The sequence below is a fragment of the Triturus cristatus genome, chromosome 9 (assembly GCF_964204655.1).
Source record: "Triturus cristatus chromosome 9, aTriCri1.1, whole genome shotgun sequence".
In the NCBI taxonomy this organism is placed as follows: domain Eukaryota; kingdom Metazoa; phylum Chordata; class Amphibia; order Caudata; family Salamandridae; genus Triturus; species Triturus cristatus.
The window spans coordinates 261,582,422-261,595,968 of NC_140592.1; the positions used below are offsets into that span (position 1 = coordinate 261,582,422).

A 13,547-nucleotide genomic window follows, 5' to 3' on the forward strand; every position below is an offset into this window, starting at 1 on the left:
TCGTTGCCGTTGGAGCTGGGGTTGGAGAGTGAGTGAGTGAATGAAATCAACAGGAGGGTGAGCAAATGGAGGACATTACCTGTTGAGAGTTACATTGGCAAAGCCATAAGCACAGGTCAGTGGACAAACAGCCCATGTGGCACAGAGATATGCTACCAGGTAGATTTTTTTTGCAAAGAGCTGCAGTACATATATTCCTCCTCTGTTGTGTGGTGCATCCCATGAGGGTAGTGTTGAAGTTCCTGGAGCTGACAGAGGCACACACATCAGGGGCTGAAGATGTGGATCCACCGTTCCTAGTAGCATTTTCCTGCACCAACGAGTGAGGCAACAATGCACAGAGAAGACCCTTCTGGTTTGCCAACACATCTGCAGCATCACAGTGGTAACCACCAATTGTTGGTATGCAGGAGTCCTGCTTCCGCTCCATGGACTCCAGGATGTTTAGTATCGCCCCCAGCTGGTTGGCAACCTCACTTGTGCCACTTTGGCAGAGCACTTGCTCACAACACCAGCAATGTCAGCCACGGACTGCTCCAAGCCATGGAGCGCAGGGTAGGTACTTCTTACAGCCTCCGAGGTGTCCTTATAGGTCCTTAGGCACCTATGGACTACCTCTAGGGTGCCCGCCACAGTCTCCATCCCCGCCTGCACCTCACCTACCAGCTCCCACTGGACTCCTACTACACAATGTTGGAAAATTATTTAAGGGTCCTTGGAGTCCCGGCCTGGGGTTGGGCTGTCAGGTGGTGTTTGGTGGATGAGAGGCAGATTATCTGGACACCCTGCAATGCTGTCAGCCCTTCCTGTGACCAGAGATGGTGTTTGAATGGAGTCCAGGATTTGCTGAAGGGTGTCTTGGTCGAGGGTTTGCAGTCTGTCACCCTCAGCAGAATCCAATTCCAGGAGATGCAGCTGGTCATGAGTTGGTAGTACATCCCCTGGAACTGGAAATATTTATGTTGATGGTGATCCATATCAGTTGTTCACAGGAGTTAGAAGGTTAACATTAAGGGCCTAATTTACAGGTTTTGGCATAGGGAAGCACCGCAATCCTCCGGTGGTGCTGCCAAACGTCAAAGGAAAAGGGCATGAATGCACCATATCTATAAGACACAGCACATTCCTGTTCTCTTCCACAGCGCTGGGGCACAAATGTCTGCCATTCACCAATGCAGGCACCCTTGCAGCATGGTGCAAGGGTGTCTGCGCTGTAGGGATGTTAATAATAATGTAATTTATTGAGCGCACAAATACCCGGAGGTGTCTTGGCGCTAGGAACAACTAAAGTATGAATATTGAATATTTAATATTTGTGTGCAGGAAGGGTCACCTTCCTTCTGAAAAAAAAATCAATGGATGCGATTTCTTCTTTCTGTGTGTATATGTAGAGGAAATAACGAGGAGAAATAATGTTATTTGTTCTGTTGCACCTTCCCTAATCCTACCTTGGGATGGCGTCGGATATTGACACAGTCCCAGGATTCCATATTGTTGTAAATATGGGAATGTGTCGAAAGCCATGAGTGTTACTGGGAACACCCACCATAACATCGCACGGCTCCCCATCGTAGTGCGAGGCAACGCCCTGACTTGCACTGCGTTCCTCACTCTATATCTACAAGGTCAGGAAAAGCCACGCAGGGTGGAAACTTCAATGATGTTGCAGGAAAGATTATAAAGCAACAATCAATGATCCCAGTTTGTACGTTAGTGTTCTTTGGCAGGTCACATCATCCAGCATGCATACTGGCCCGTGTCTTTAATGCTGAGACTGGTGTGTTCTTACAAACAGGGTGTTTACAATCAGCAAACTGAAAACATCTTTAATGATGTTGAGCAAACATAGCGCTTCTCCTCTTCTGCAATCAATGAATGCATGTGATGTTGCAAAAAGGTTATGGCTATTGATGTTCAAAGGAACCGAGGAATCTATAATTTTAACTTCCACAAACATAATCGGCATTTCAACAAATACAAGTGGAACGCTGATTTTGGCGCTAGAGTCAAAATTGCTATCACATTATGAATAAAACATAATTGTCAGCTAATAAATGGAACAGTTATGTAAGCAAATATGTTAATGAGGGATGAGTGCATGATGGCTGTGACCCAGTTTTGAGTCTCAATCGCCTGGTTCGGTGGAAATTTTTTTGGAAGTGGATGAAGAGATTCAGCAGGAACCACCATTTCTTGTACATTTATGAGCATTCCCATAAACGTTGTGACAAATTCATGTGAGGTTTTGGCAACGTTTAAGCTCGTTTTAGAAATAATGCAGCATATGATCTGTTCACAGAGAGCAGGACAAAAGCATATTCTAATTAACTACCTATCCGCCATTTACATGAAGTTACACGTGGCCTCTGAATTGTTCGAACTGGGGGGCATATTATCAAGAATCGGCTTTAAAATTATTGCCGTTTCAACATGGGCTTTTATGGGAATTCTCAAGGGCATATTATCAAGCCCATTATCGCCGCATTAGCAGTTTTGTGTCGCTAAAGCGGCGATAATTTTAACGTCGTGCTTGATAATATGCCCCTAGGTAAGTAAATTAATACTGCTTGCCATAGAATACAGCCGTATAATAAGTACTGCTAATTGAATAGAATTGTTTATAAGTGCTGATTACAGGCACTACTACCTCACCGAGGTGTTCGGTGTTTACCGAGTGGATCAGCATCCCACATTCCAGGGTCCACAAGTAGTAGTCATTTTTATCGTTTTCCCGTTCAAGGCACAAACTCGGAATGTTGTATTTCATGGCACGAATTCAATCAACTATTATCTGACTTAATCCCTGGGGAGAGCAAGTGTGCTTTGACTTTACTATCTGGATTGCAGAAATGGCTGCAAACTCCCTATGGCAGCCGAGCTCAATAGAATGAGATGTCAAATGCACCCCACTGGACTAAAACCTGTGACCTTAAGGTTACACGCATCGGTCTGCAGGAAATGCATTATTTCAGTAAGTCATTTCTTTTTGGCCCTGGATCCATTTATTTATCCATAACTAAGTGCAATGTATGCAAAGTATGCTTTATGCAGGCATAGTGTTCCATTTTAAACCAGACGGATTTTTTCTATCTCTAACACTGATTACACAGGTCCATTAGGTGTAAATGTGTCACTCTGTGAACGTTTGTGAATGTCAGTACACTACAATACTGTGTAAATTTCTCTGTGTGTCCTTGATCACTTCTCAATACCCATCGAGACACATGGGGGCCGATTACGATCCTGGAAAAACCCGGTACAAACCGTGGGTTGGAGCGTTTTCTCCGTCCGACTCGTACCGGGTTGTAAAACTTTACAAACATGCAATTACGATTCGTACGGAAACACCATTTCCGTACGAATCGGAAAAAAGACCAACCGACAGAAAAATACATACAAATGTGATCCGGGACACCGCGGACGTGACGTCCGGACGGAGTTAGGCATGTTTTTACATACCAGCAATTACGATTCGCACCGACTGCAGTCCGGATGGGAATATTTTTACGGCACCCAAAAAGTGCCGGAAAAGCTAAGTACGCGGCGATGCGAGCTGATTAGGGGGCCCGGTACGTGCCGTACCCCCCCGCCCCCCGTATGTACGGAGCGTACCCCTGTACCCCCCAGCCCCTCGTATGTATGGGGCGTACCCCTGTACCCCCCAGCCCCCCGTATGTACAGTGCGGACCCCCAGGGGGTACGCTCCGTACATACGGGGGGCTGGGGGGTACAGGGGTATGCTCCGTACATACGGGAGGCTGGGGGGTACGGGGGTACGCCCCGTACATACGGGGGGCGGGTGGGTACGCTCCGTACATACGGGGGGCTGGGGGGGGGGTACGGCGCGTACCGGGCACTTGTTTGGACATCTCCATGGATGCTATGGGAGTTCGCTCCGGACGGTCTTTTTTCCATGCAGTTGTACAATCGGACGGATGGGACGGATCGCAATTGCGCATTGGGACTTTAGTTTTCCCATTTGTACGTAAAAATGTCCGGGGACGTGTCGGAGACTTTTCCCGACCCGAGGACGTGTGGGGGAATTTTCCCAATGCAATTCGTATGGACTTTTTCCCATACGAATCGTACTTGGCAGTTTGTACAGCGCTTTTACCATTTGTACGGAAAAAAGTCCAGATTCAATTGGGTTGGGGAAATTTTTTCCAGGATCCTAATCGGCACCATGCTGTGCAAAACTTTTTCACTCACCCGTTTTTTTTTGTGTTTTTTTTTTTAGCAACAGCTAGATTTGCATCACAATTGTGTAGTTTTTGCTCATGTACCTAAAGCTTTTCTTTCGAGCATACGTGAAACTGGATGTGCAAGAACATTTTGTCACAAATCAATCGCTTGGACGGAATGTGCAGAATATTTCCCCTATCAACATTATTTGTTGATGGTCTGGCTTGTCAGTGCAACTGTCTCTAGACAATTATGTGAGAAGGCCAGGAGAGAGGTTGTGGCTCCGCCCACACGCTGGAAGGCAGGAGTACATGATTTGATTGGGCACAAGTCGTGTACTTCCACAAAAACGTGCTTGCTCTCCCACAGCTGTGATAATTGTGTTCATTAAACCAGCTGCCCGAGATTTAACTTTCACAGGCACACACATTTAAATTGTCTGAGATAGCTATATAATTTGTGGTGCTTTTATGTGACTGAAGCACAGATGGGAGGAGGACAGTCATTAACCTACATGGAGTTTTTAGGTCTGGCTTAACAGAGCAACTGTCACTTGACCTTTTAAACTACACCAATATTATTCTACAGTTCTTTGATTCTACACACATACATATCCATTCACGTGCTATCTACTTGTAATACCTCACATGACCATTTAAAACTCTTTTAAAGCCAGATCTATTGGCATTGCCAATGCTAGATCCGATTTCTTTTCTGAAACAGGGATTGAAGAGCTTTCTTTGCACTGTCTCTAACAGGACCCCTCCTTTCCTGGTGGAAACCAGTTTTAAAACTGCTTTCAGCCAGAGAAAAATTAGTAAAAGAGTACTGTTGGTAGGAACAGGCCTCGCACCGATAATATGTGGACTTTCTTTCCTGATGCTTGCATTGTCTCTGGTGGCATTTCCTAGGTCGCTCTTCCTCGAAATGCAGGAAGAAGTACCTGGGGAAATGTGTCCGTTAATCCATTATGCCCCTCATGCCATATTTTTCCTGATACCCCTGAGCACTTTCTCTTCTGTTGCCCCCTCTATGCTGACCTCAGGAAAACCAAGATAGCTCCTGTTTGTCACATTTTATCTTTTAATTGTCCCTCGGAAGCCACATATATTTTCAGATCAGATACCACAAGTTGGCTAGTGTTTCCTATCTCAAGATTTTTATTGTTTGCCTGGTGGAAGAGGTCTAAAATGGGTAATCTTGTATCCGAACCCTAGACTTGTTAATTTAATCTAACTTGGCCCTATGATCTTGAGTATTGTGTTTTTACATTGGATGAATCACGAGTCTGTTTTATATTACAGAACATTTTTAATGAACTTTTTTAATGTCATTTTAATTGTTTGTATGATGTATTGTATTTAAGATGTGAATGATCATATTTTTGATCGAATAAAGTATATATATTTCCTAGATTGCTTCTTGTTTTGGATAACGTCTGGACTGGAAGAAAACCCTTGCCCACTGCAGCACCTATTGTCAGTTTTGCTTTGTGGCAGTCAGGTAAATTATTTTTAAGTGGGTTTATGTTCGACACGAGCTGGTTTGAGTCATTGCAAATTGTGTTAAACACAAATGGCATTATCATTTTGTAATTCTAGCTCATTATTTTCTTGGGGGAGAAAAAAAAAATGCTGTCCAGAGCCAGGGACTGCTGGAAGGGGGGGTGTAATATGTTTGGGAATGTATGTATTGCTGTATAGTGGAGGCTGCAACCTTTACAACTCATTTTATATGGTTACTGAAGTAAGGAGAAAATAGTGTTCTTGGTGAAATGCTATCCCTGGTACCCCGCTTTTTGCCCTTGAAGAAGAAAATATACCACTGTACACCTGGAACAGCTGTAAGTGCAGCAGCAGTAGAACACAGCAATGAATCACCCCCTGAACATGGCTCATTACTTTGCCCCCGCTGTTTCTTTTGCCACCATCACCACCAAAGCCCCCCTTTCAGTCATACTAAGTCATCAGAAAAAAAAATCCCTCATTTGAAATTTGTGGTCCTTTAAAAGGCCCTTAGACACATTGCAATCTGCTCTATCTGCAATAACAAAGTGTCTTCTAGAGACTTAGCAGACACTGAGACCCAATTGCATAATTAGGAAGGTAAAAATTCATACCTTTTGGTACAAAAACACATCAAGTGGCTGCAGTCCGTTGTACAACTACTACATTGCTCAATGAATCATAAGATAAGAATGGTGTCCCAGCTGTCAGATCATACTCCATTGTCAGGACATCAGGAGCTGTTCCTAAGGTATCTTCATCAAGAAGATCCTCAAGCTGGCACAGGTATGCCACCTAGGCTCCCTCACACATAGGGTGCTTTTCGTACTGTAGAGGCATAACTATACCTTCAATAATGCCATTGGTATTGCTGACAAGTAAACAAATCTCAATCAAGTCTCATTTCCCCAGTAAAACAGAGACTCATCAATGTCATCTACTGGATATTATACTCCAATGGAAACTAGCTACAATATTGTTGCCTGTCCTCATCCCATTGCTTCTTGCTGAAGGAGAGTGGTTCCGGTGCATTAAGCCAATCATTTGTCCAGAATTGCGTATTCCAAGCCACACAGATCAACTGTGCCACAGATTACTCTTAGCCTTTGTTGCCAATGCCCTCCCCATCCACCTGCGACAGACCCAGGACCTGCTGACCTTCAGGAGACTCCTCAAGACCTGGTTGTTCGAACAGTAGCAGCCCACCCCACCAGCGCCTTTCAGACCCTCACGGGTGAGTAGTGCGCTCTACAAATGGTTGATTGATTGATTGAATGCAAAGAAGGTGACAACGGTGTGCATAGTTCACCCGTACATTTAGAGTTGTGGGGTGTCTGCAGGCAACATGTGCGTCACTGCCCATTGTGCGCCCTTCAAGAACTTGACTCCAAGGCATACGGTGGTCAGCCATGCCATATGAAACCATCTCATTGTTACTGAAGGAAAAAGGTTGCAAACCTGTTTATAAGTGATTAAATCAAGACTAATATTTTTGAATGGTTTTTAAGATATAGGATAACTTAATTCATTCCTTCACATTCACTCACACAAGAAGTTTAATCAAGGTGGAAATGCACCCTCTACTTGCTTTACTGCTCTGGTTGACTATTTAATGCCATAGAACAGCAACACATCTTTCAGGTTTTTAACTCACAATGAAGGCTAATCAAGTGGTCTTACAAATAATCATTCCCTTTGCAGATGATATGCAGGCAGTAAATGGTGATGATACCACTATGAGAATGGTCATCCATCTAATTTATACACAGAAGTGCAAAAGGAAAGCTGGATAAATGGCATGTGTAAAATTGATGGAGACTCTTGGTTTGTTTCTTAGTCCTCCCTGCAAGTAGCCAAAATATACCACCAAGATTTTGCCTAGGAAAGATAACTTCTGTAGTGCAATCCTTAACACAATTTAAAGATATATCTACTTTTATGGGCTAATGTGCATTGCATGGCCCAGATGCAGAAGTTGAACCCAGCTCGAAGTTGAGCTGAATGTAAAAGAGAAGCAGCACCTTTAAGGTATAAGGGATGAACCATGTACATCAGTGTTTCCACAGGTGAACTGTCCCACCAACACCACACAACTCGCTCAGCAGCAATTTCCAATCAGTTCATTTCCTAACTTTAGTAATGAGTGTAGAAGTTCATATTCAACCCTTCTCTTCCACTTGGGCTTTATCAGTGGCCTCATTTTAACCCCTAATGTATCCTCATCATGCTACACAGACAACCCAAAGTCAGAAGATTAAAATGAGTGACATAAGTGCAATGTGCAGTTGAACATTCAACGCAGCTACTGAAATGGAATCACACTGAAGTTATCACTGGCTTTTAAGCCATTTTTGATATTTTGTCTAGCCTAACACGTCACCCTACATTATCAAATGGGACAGAAATAAATCTTTAAAAAGATGAAACCATCTTTTGTGAAGTTATATCTTGTTGGGCTCAACAGAATATACAGAGCCATGCGTCAAGAGCAGGAAGTTATCAAATTAGCAATGAGCAACATTACGTTAGATTCAATAGAGCAGAGTTCCTTTTCTAAATAATGTCATATTTATTTATTCACAGTTTCAATAGCGTGGACAAAACTAATTGGGTAGTAAAGTAACAGGTTATGATGTATAATAATGAATGTATTATTATGTTGGAATACGAGTCTATTATAAGAATATATTTGCTTAGAGTGACTAAAACTGCCAGGGCAACTAGCAACTATTAGGATCATGACATTTTCTGAGATAGTACAAATTTCAGAGACTGTGTCACGCAGGATTTATAAATAGTGCTGAAACAGCAGGGCTCTCAGCTTTTAAAAAAAGATTATCATAAAACACAACTATTCCATGGTCTGGGGGTCTTGAATCTGCTAACTTAGATGCACTTCCAAAGGAGGATTCTTTAAGACATTTATACCCTCTTAAATACTGGTGTCTCAAGTAGGATGTTATTCACCCGTTGAAGTAAGGTTGTTGGGGAATCCATGAAATATAGCGCTATGCATGATACAATCTAGTTTGGAGTTATTCCTTGCTTAAACAGAGAGATACTTCAGAGAAACAAGAATATGGGAGATATGATGGAACTTTCCTGTCACAGGGCTATTTTGATTGCAACAGAGAGGTCTGTTTTAAAGGGAATAGAATACAATTTGGGATTTCCAGTGAGTAGTAAGTTTGCTTTCTTGAGTTTTAACAAAACAAGGGCTTGGAACATCACTAGTTTATAGAGAAATTTGGACAACTGTAGGAAGTGGACTCTGGATTTCCAAACACAAGTCGAATCAGCTCCAGATCGTGCCATTGTTTGTATTTTCTCTTCAAGAGTTTTCAGGAGAATGGGCTGGTACATAATGTCATAAGCAAGTGAAGGAGTAGAAAACATGCAGGCGTCCTCTTTGTCTAAATTGATGGGCGTGTCATCAACCATTTTTAAGTTTGTGTTCGCCGGGTTACATCCTGTTTTGGAACTTATCCACTAGGTGATTTTATGCACTGTGGTGTTTGAGCTGGGACTGCACACAGATCTCTATGACTGTTGACAACACTGGAATAATAAAAAGGGAAAACAAATATTTAGATGTGCTATATCTGTCCTGTGTGTTATATTAGTAAGGATGATACTTGACTATTTTTGAAAAATGTATTAAACTATTCTTTGGGGCAGAGATGTATTAATTAGTGTAAGCCAACAGTGTGTAAAAGAATAGAAATATTCTTTGGGAGGCGAGTTGAAACAGGTTCAGAGAAATCAGAAGAGTTCTTAGTTTTGGACATTGTGCTGAGCAGGACTATAGTGGTGCCATTTGTAAACAAGGGCAATAAACCATTTAAATTTTGAGGTGTGTTTGTTATGGCTTTGGAATTTTTAATTTGTGTGACAAAGAACTTCGGCCTTCTTTACCTTCCATGGGAGGTGATTACCTCACACCTTTCTTTGGAGATGATGGTGAAGTCCTTTGAGTTGGGCATTGTAGATTGGTTAATTTGACTGGGAATATGAGATTTGCATGTGTTGCTTTTAATTTGGACGTACCAGGGGGTCAATTCTATTAAGAGATGCACCAGGCTCACCCAGGAGGGCTTCCGAAGACAAATTTGTTCAGCAGATCTGAGGATTTCTTACCTTCATTCAATTCTTTAGGGACTTTGTTGATGCTGATCTGTGGGGATGACTCTAAGTTATGCATCCGAATTTGGAAGGTAGTGGGCTGTATCAAATTTTTTGCAGGTCTCTTAACTATTGAGTAGGTCACCTGGGCTGCCCAGTGGTGGCAACTTAAGAGCACTGCTTTCGTAGCCTCAAGATTTTTGCTCATGGGGGTTTAACATTACTGGGATGAATATCTATAGTGGATGAGGGTGAAAATGGGCGTTGCTTTCCTTTTTGGAGTATTTCTGCAAAACCGATACCCTAGTGCCACTTTTCTTAGATCTATGTAGGTGGATAAGGGAGTATTCAGGTATGACAATAAGGTACAACAGTTGATGAGAGTAATCATTCAACCAGGTTTTGGCCAAGAAGATATAATCCAGGTTGTTTGACGTGATTAAGTTAGTAAGCCCCAGGCTGTATTTCACTGCTGCTTTGCAGTTGTGCTAGAGGCAGGTGAAGAGGACGGTGTAAAGCTGCTAAGGTGATTCACTGGTGTTTCACTTCTACAGTGTTGTTCTTTAGGAGGCTTCCTTTACTGTTGTGTGAGGTTGCTCTTTTCCCTTTGCTGGTAACTGTAGGGAGAAGGTGAAATGTCTGAGAGTTAAGTAGCCTTATATTTGAACCATACTCTAGGTCTTCGATGTCATTGTTGGATAAATGAATCTAGTTTCTAATAGGGAATTGAACTGTAGATTTGGGACCCAATATAAGAGTAGAATGTGTAGCTGAGTGGTAGGATGAAAGGCAGACATTCATTATATTTTCTAGTGAGGCCACAATGACATTTGGGTGAGATAGGACATTTGATAGCAATCTAACATCTTTGAAACGTGATCAGAGTTAAGGACACACTCTGAAGTGCATAGAAAGGTCTTTTGAATTCATGCATGACCATAAGTGAGGCTTAGTGTAGGAGCTGGTGTGTTGTTGTTGTATCCGTTGAGAAGCAGGGTAGGATCTGTTGTATGTGTGATACATAAGAAAGTTTAACCAGTGGACAGCTGAGATCAGAGGTAGAGGATGGAGCCTGGTATTTTGTTCTGTGTGTGATATTTGTATGTTGGTTTGGTACAGTATGTCACAATGGTAAACATTGTATTTGAGTTATTGCATTAAATCAAACAATAACTTACAGAAATGCATATTACAGGTCATCACGTTTTGTTTACAGACTACCAATAAACATTACCTCCTCTAATAATGGCTTATTGCTCCCTTCTGTTTAGTTCAAATTTCACAAGTTCTGTGACTATATTATTAAGCCCCATGAGTTCAGTGCTCAACACTAAATTCATTGGTTAGCCTCTAGTGTAAACACCAATACCTAAACATACTGGTTTGAAAACACAAGCCCTAAATTCAGACAAATTATAGGATGTAAGTAGATGTTGTTTATCCTTCTATATAGATTGAGCTTCAATTACATTCGACTCCAAACTTCTAACTGCTAATCTTTACGATTTATGTCCTACTAGAACATTCAAATGGATACAAATGTTAATCTAGTTGGTAGAGGACATAGTCATATTACCGAAACAGGTATCATGTACAAATGGTCTATGGTATTGATCAATGCTTAATTTGAGGCGGTGGTTTATAGTGCTCAGCACCGGTACTTAGTCATCAAGACCTGAGCTTTTCATGAACACCAGTTGAGGACACAATAACAATGGGCCTGTGCACACGTTGATGGTGCATGAGGAGCAATTTCTCTGTATCACAACTTCACATAGGTTGGTGTAACAGTGTCATCACTGTAAATTACACAAGAAGAAGAATATTCAGAAGTCTTAATTGTTGTTTTTTTTTAATTTCTGAACGATTGCCCAGCCAACACGTGTTTCATCTGGGGGATACCCCAAGAATTCTTCAGGGCTAATAGGCAAGCTGAAAATGTGTAGTAGATCTCTCTGCCGGTTGCACTTCCGTCCCAGCTAGACTGGTAAACTCAAAGTTCTAAAATTTCTGGCTGGTGGACCACAGGGTGAAGCCGGTTGAGGCTTCACTGTAGCTCGTAGATTGTTGCAGCGAGTGCGCTGCTCGTTCTCACATCAGCTGGGTACACCAGTTGAGGACACATTCATTCACAACAGGGAGATTAAATGATTTGCCCAGAATCACAGGATGTTGAGCTAACACGGAGACTCAAACCTGGTTTCCCAGCTCCGAGGTTGGCAGCTCTGGTCATTACGCCACATCCTCTCCCCGCATATGTAGTTGGTTCTGTCTTAGGCGGCGCTAACAGGAGAAATGGCCTGGTGCAAGCTGCCTCCTGACAAGACCCCGACACTTATTATTTTACAAATTAACCACTGGTATTGATAGATAAAACCAAAGACCTTTAACCTCTTCAGCGCGGCGCGGATTTCCGCGCCACGCTGAAGATTCCGTGCGCGGGCGGGGCCATGACGGAACGGTTCCGTCATGCGCACAGCGCAACCGACGTGCATGACGGAACCGTTCCGTCATGCGCGTCGAAGGGGTTAATGCTGCTCCCCTTCCAAACCTGCATCTTTCTTATGCTGTGCATGACAAAGGTTTAGATGTAAGAGGCAAGGGCATAGAATGTGTAATCAAGATGCGATGCCTATTATGATGATGAAAATGGAGAACTTTGGTGGTCGAGTACTGAAATAGTCTGTGCATATTTGATGTGTAAAGCTGATCATAACTTTTTAGATTCTGTCGAAACTTTAGTTGAGGAATAAGATATGGGCAAGATAGAGACTGTTTATCTGTAGAGACAGAAACATTCACTACTGAAGTTATGTCAGTGAAGGACAAGTCAGGGCGGCTTTTTGAAGCGTGGATGTGTTTTTCGCCTTTCTCTTAGGCGTCAGTCTCATTCATAGCCTTTTAGTACTGCACTCTTGACTACTCCTGACTGCTCTTTCATATTTCACTTGTACTCATATCAAACAGGAACAAGCATCATGAAAACAACATTCACAATGAATGTGACTATTTTTAGGTGTGGTGTGTCAATTCAAGCATGCAATTATCATAAAAATCCAAGCATCGTCAAAGTTGTGGGTGGGAATGGGGGGCAATTTTCAGTATTGGCTGAAACCGTGCAGAATGGAGATTGCATAGAATCTTTAATACTGACCCAGTTCCTTTCAGTAAGTAAAATAAGCAAATTCCACTTTTGAGGCAAACCTGTTTACCTCTTTCTAGTAGATGCACAAATGTAAATATTCCAATAACGTAAACCAATTGACAATATTTCAGCTATGTGCCACATTAACAGTTTTCAGAGGATACGAAGAAAAACGTACATCACTTTCATAGCAGGATCTTAATGACATGCTCACACAGATCTCGAACACAGATCAATTGTTTGTTTTACAGCCCTTCTAAGCACATGTTATTGAAGGACTCAAGAGAATAGACTTTAGTACAGACCCATTATAACAAACACGTTCCCCGTGAAAAATGAATACTGTGGTAAGAGAAAAACCTTACAGTGTGGGCACACGGCTCGTTTAATTTGTATTGTATCTGGATAACGTGAAAATTGTGCTGATAGGGTCCCAAAAGAGGTTGAACAAACAGCATTCAGGAAATTCCTTTATTTTAATGACATGCCGTTTAAATAACCAAGTGTTTCATACATAAAGCTTTACTAATGTGAGGTGACAAATGATAAATACAGCGCTTGGATACCCGAAGGGTCACAGTGCGCTATATAAG

The 13,547-nt window shown here is 42.3% G+C and overlaps 1 protein-coding gene across 4 annotated transcripts in view; it reads right to left on the reverse strand.

Moving 5' to 3' along the window:
* Positions 1 to 13,547, reverse strand: part of LOC146797710 (plasma membrane calcium-transporting ATPase 2-like) — a 2,176,758-nt gene that overhangs the window by 509,921 nt on the left and 1,653,290 nt on the right. The window lies entirely within an intron of this gene.